The sequence below is a fragment of the Leucoraja erinacea genome, chromosome 12 (assembly GCF_028641065.1).
Source record: "Leucoraja erinacea ecotype New England chromosome 12, Leri_hhj_1, whole genome shotgun sequence".
Taxonomy (NCBI): Eukaryota; Metazoa; Chordata; class Chondrichthyes; order Rajiformes; family Rajidae; genus Leucoraja; species Leucoraja erinaceus.
Window position 1 is genome coordinate 38,280,413 of NC_073388.1, and position 6,000 is coordinate 38,286,412.

The following is a 6,000-nucleotide window of genomic DNA, read 5'->3' on the forward strand; positions in this document are numbered from 1 at the left end:
CATCTTATATTTTACAGGTTATTGCCATTTTGAACATTAAAAACATTGCAGTCGCACTCCCACTTGCCGGCCATGCCTGCACAGTTGGAGGGTTACCTTGACTCGCTTCACAACGGGAATCTCTGGCGTCACAATGGGAACCCGTCAGCCGTGCCTGCGCAGTTGCGGGCTATGGCTCAGTGGTGGAATATTGCTTTGAGGGACAGGCCCAACGGGTCCGCACCTGGTCTAGTTTTTTTTGTCTAAATTTTAGACTTGAAAGATCCAAGATCCAAGCATACGGGTGGCACAATGGTGCAGTGGTAGAGTTGTTACCTTTAAGTGCCAGTAATTCAGGGTCGATCCTGACTAAGGGTGCTGTTTGTACGTTCTTGTGTAGGCAAGAACTGCAGATGCTAGTTTACACTGAAGATGGACAAAAAATGCAAGAGTAACATCTCTAGCATCATCTCTGGAGAAAAGGTGACGCTTCTGGTCGAGACCCTTCTTCAGACAGAGTTACTCCAGCATTTTATGCCTTTGTGCGTTCTCCCTGTGGAATGCGTGTGTTTTTTCCGGGTGCTTTGGTTTCCTTCCATATTCCAAAGTTGTATTGGTTTGTAGATTAATTGGCTTCAGTAAAAAAATCTCAAATTGTCCCCAGTGTATAGGATAATGTTAGTTTACGGGGTGAACGCTAGTCTGCACGTACTCGCTGGGCAGAAGAGCCTGTATCTCCAAAGTTAAGATGGCACCTAAAATGTGACGACCCTTGTGTACTGATTTTGTGTGGTCTATTATCTTACACTTTCACACTTAGTATGGTTGTGCCTGTTACTGAACTGTATGCAAAAAAAAATATTTAATTGACATGACACATGATAATAAAGTACCATTGAAACAGGCTCTGCAGCCCATTTGGTCAATGCTGGCTATCAACCATCCATTTACATTGATCCTTTGATTCCTGAATGGCTGATCTCTTACCCTGAGCCTGTGACTGCTGGTTCTGGCCCCTCCTCCATCCAATGAAACATCCACCCTGCTTCACCGTGGCAAGCACTATAATAACTTTATACCCTTTTGTCATCTATATCAACAATTTGGATGCGAATATACAACGCAAGTTTAACAAGTTTGCAGATGACACTAAAGTAGGTGGTATCGTAGATAGCGAAGAAGGTTATGAAGAATTGCAGCAGGATATTAATCAGCTGGGCAAGTGGGCAGAGGTATGGCTAATGCAGTTTAATTCAGATAATTGTAAGTGTTGTATTTTGCAAACTCATACCTAGGTAGGTCTTTCACCGTGAATGGTAGGGTCCTTGGAGTCCAGGAATATAAATGATGAAACACATGGAAATTAGATTAGCTTCAATGGGGCAACTTGGTCACATGGAGGAGTTGAGCCAAACCTTTGGTATGTGATTGGGTGTAATAGAATCTGATATACCTGAGGGAAACGCAACAGAAGCATACAAAGCAAAGCTGAAAGGAGAAACCGTGTATTGAGGAAGAAGACACCATTCAGCCCCTCAAACCTGTTCGATCATTGAATCAATCTACCCAAGCATCTTCATCACCCAAACCATGTCATGTGATAGGAGCAGAATTAGGCCATTTGGCCCATCAGGTCTACTCCACCATTCAATCATGGCTGATTTATCCCTGTCTCTTAACCCGATTCTCCTGCCTTCTCCTCAAAAGCATTTGCAGACAGATTACCAAAGGATGCCAAAGCAACAAGGTTGTCTTGGTGGATGACTAGCTTCCCCAATATCGACTGTGACTTGTTCTGTGCTAATGGCTTCGACAGGGCAGAATTTGTTGGGTGTATCCAAGAGGGTTTCTTGAAACAACATGTGGATAGTCCAAATCAAGAAGAGAACATACTGGACCTGATAGACACAAAATGCTGGAGTAACTAGCGGGTCAGGCAGCATCTCTGTGGAAAAGCAATAGGTGACGTTTCGGGATCCAACCTCGAACACAAAGTACCCAGACTTGAAGAAGTGGTGGAGATTGAGATTGGTTTCAGATTACGCTTTGGTCACATTGAATACCAACATATTGGAAGCAATTCGACCAGTGAGAAGCGGAGAGCTCTCACCTCCCGAAGAAAACAAATTGCTATTTATTTGAGCAATGGGATATCAGTCAATATTGCCAAAACGAACAGGATTTAAACATACATCTGTGACTGGAGAGAGGCAGTAAATATTGCAAAACTGTCATTCAGGAAAGGTAATTATTAACTTGTACGGAGTAACAGAAGAAATGTTGTCAGATGAGTCCTAATGCCAGGGAATCACAGACATTTAGGAACTGAATCGAAATGGCACAGTGGTGCAGCTGGTAGAGCTGCTGTCTCATTGTGACTGAGAAGCAAGTGCCGTAAAGCGCTATAGAAATTGAAAGGTGACTTTGAGGTTTGCGGATGGACTAAAACTGTGAATAGTTATGATAAGAAATTGTCCGCAGAAACCTAACTTTTATTTTACAACTTGTGAAAAGAATATGGGAGGTAGCAGTAGTCGATCGGAGAAATCTGATCCTACTGATAGAGACCTGAGGAAAAGAAACAGGTGGTCCAGGAGGGAAATATGCAGATAATAGAGAACACTGCAAAGTTGATAAAAAACACCATAATACACCAGGAAAAGGTATTGTCTCATTGTTTCACCGGGATCGCCAGCAGATGTGGTAAATTTTGTGGTAATTTAGCTGATCGACCAAACGGAGATTGGCCAGATGAAGGAAGTTATAAGTTATCTCTGTCCTATATATCTCTAAAAAAGAAATGGTTTGGCGAGATGGGAGCCACAAATAATATTTGCAGTGGCGGTGTTATTAGTTATAGTTGGTGTACTGTAACAGGTTCTATATCACAAGAATTTGTTTAAGGCGTTTGTGGATTTACTCCTCCACCCTTTGCCGTAGGAGAAATTTTTACATGTTCCTGTAGAGTTTTTCCTCCTCCACATTTTGTTTTGAAAATTAGAAAATTGGATTATTAATTTCCCCGCTTTTTTAGTAAAAAACATTTAAAACAAAATTAAATCAAGCTGCTGCATGAGTCACAGCGCCATCTCACAGATGTCCAATCACAATGGATCTCATTTACATATGATATCACAATGGGACAGGGGTGGGAGATTGCAACCTTCACGTGGTCTGGCACAATCAAATAAGGTCAAATAGAGCAAGTTGTCCTACCTCCTCCCTATCTATCCCCCTCCCTCTCCATTCCCCCTCCACTCCCCCCCCCCACCCCCCCTCCACCTCTACCCCTCCTATCATCCCCCCCCCCCCCTGCATCCCCTCCTCTCCCCCCCCCCCTCTCCCCCTCCACCTCTCCCCTGCTCCTCTCCTCTCCTCTCCCCCTCCACCTCTCTCCCCCCCCACCTCCCATCCTCTCTCTCTCCCTCTCTCCCTCTCTCACCTCCTCTTCTTCACCCCCTCCTATTCTCTCCCCCCTCCACTCTCTCCCCCTCCTCTGTTTTCTCTCTCCCCTCTATCTCCCCATCTTCTTCTCTCTCTCCCTCTGATCTCTCTCTCCACCTCCCCCCCTCCCCTCCCACCCCCCCCCCTTCCCTCCCTCCCCCTCCCCCCCCACCTGTACCACCCTCTCTCCTCTCCTCCCTCCTCTCCTCTCTCTCCCCTACACCTCCTCCCCTCTGTCCCCCTTCCCCTCCCCCTATACCCCCCCTCCACCCCCCCCCCACCTTATTTACTCTCCCCTCTCCACCCTTCCCCTCCTCCCCCCCACTCTCCCCCTCCTGCCCCCCTCCACTCCCTCCCCTCTCTCCCCACTTCTCCCACTCCCCCCTCCTCTCCCCTCTCTCCCCTCTCCCTCCCTCTCCTCTTCTCCCTCCCCTCTCTCTCCCCTCTCCCCCTCTCTCTTCCCCCCCCCCCTTTCCCTCTTCCTTTCCTTCTTCCCCTCCCCCTCTCTCTCTCCCCCTCTCTCTCCCCTCCCCTCTCTCCTTCTCTCTCTCCATGTCTCTCTCTCCCCCTCTCTCTCACTCTCTGCATCCCTTCTAAATCCCTCTCTTCATTCCTCCCTCTCTCTCTCTCCCTCTCGCCCCCTTTCTCTCTCTCTCCGCCTCCCTCCCTTCCCTCTCTCTCTTCTCTCTCCCTCTCTCCCCCTCTCTCTCCCCTTCTCTCCCCTTCTCTCTCCCTCTCCCCTCTCTCCCCTCCCCTCTCTCTCTCCCCTTCTCTCTCTCCCTCTCTCTCTGTCCCTCTCTCTCACTCTCTCTCCTTCCCCTCTCTCTCTCTCTCCATCTCTCTCTCCCCCTCTCCCTCCCTCTCTCCCCCTCTCTCTCTCTCTCCTCTCTTCTCTCTCTCTCCCCTCTCTCTCTCCCCCCTCCTCTCTCTCTCCCCCCTCTCTCTCTCCCCCCTTCTCTCTCTCCCCCTTCTCTCTCCCCCTCCCCCCTCTCCCCCCCCCCCCCCCCTCTGCCCCCCCCACCCTCCCCTCCTCCCCCCCTCACCCCCTCCTCCCTCCTCCCCCTCACCCCCTCTAACCTTCTCCCCTCCTCCTCAAAACCCACTCTATCCCCCACACTTTCCCCCCCCCCCCCCCATCTCTCCCCACTTCCGCTCCTCTCTCCCCCCTCCTCTCTGCACCTCTCTCCCCACCTCCTCTCTCCCCTCTACTCTCTGCCCCTTCTCTCCCCCCCCTCCCCCCTCCCCCCCCCCCTCCCCCCTCCCCCCCTTAAAAAGATATCAAGAAGAAGAATGAGGAAATAAAATTCCAGATGATGAATGTTCAGGAAGAGTCTAAGCTAGATAAGGTCTTAAAGATAGCAGTAAGGGGATATGGGGAGAAGGCAGGAACGGGATACTGATTGGGGATGATCAGCCATGATCACAATGAATGGCGGTGCTGGCTCGAAGGGCCGAATGGCCTACTCCTGCACCTTTTGTTTATTGTCTATTGGCTGGTATTGAGACGCTGGACCCCAGCTGAAGCTAGAGCCATGGTTGCCGAAGATCCAGGTCCCTTAAGAAAGCCCAATGCATTTCTTATTTAGTAATCTAGAATGGCAAAATAAGCCGTGGGAAAATGTGATAACAGCACTTGCGAACATGGAAAGGGAGGGGCTGTTTGCCCAAGCGATGACACCTAGGTCACATTGCACCACCCCATTTCTTAATCTAACACCATTCAGATAATAATCTGCCTCGTTCTTGCCATCAAAATGGATAAGCTTGCATTTATTCACATTATACTGCATCTGCCATGCATTTGCCCACTCACCCAACCTATCCAAGTCACCCTGCAGTCTCATAGCATCCTCCTCGCAGCTCACACTGCCACCCAGCTTTGTGTCATCTGCAAAATTGGAGATGATTGAAGGTATTGGAAAGATCCAGGAATTCAGGGTGAGGGGAACGGCCACAGAAGTGGAGATGAGGTCTGGAGCAGATCAACAGTGATCATAGTGAATGGTGGGGCAGGTTCGAGAGGCCGAGTGACCTCCTGTCCCTGTTTCAGTCCCTGATCGACCAGACTGTCCATTTCCCTCCACATATGCTGCCTGACACACTAAGGTCCTCCAGCACTTTGTTTTATTCATCCTTTCAGATCACAGCAGCACACCGCACGAGGAACGTCCCCGCATCCTCCTCATCTCCCCCCCCCCTGCTTCATCTGCCCAGGAATCTCACTCCATCTCCTTTGGTCACCAAATGTCTTCAGTCAGTCTATCAAACACCTTCGGGATTTCAAACCTCTATTAAGTTGTAAACACGGCATCACATTCAACAATAGCTAGTTAGCAACTAAAACGTTTAAAGCAGGATGAACTCTCTGTTGATAAAAGGAACTAAAGATGCTGGTTTACAAAAAAAGTCACAAAATGCTGGGGTAATTCAGCTGGTCAGGCAGCATCACTGGAGAACATAGATAGGTGACATTTATGGTCAGGACCTTCCTACAGGCCCAAAATGTCACCAATCCAATTTGCTCCAGAGTTGTTTCCTGCCCCGCTGGGTTACTCCAGCATTTTGTGTCTTTAAACT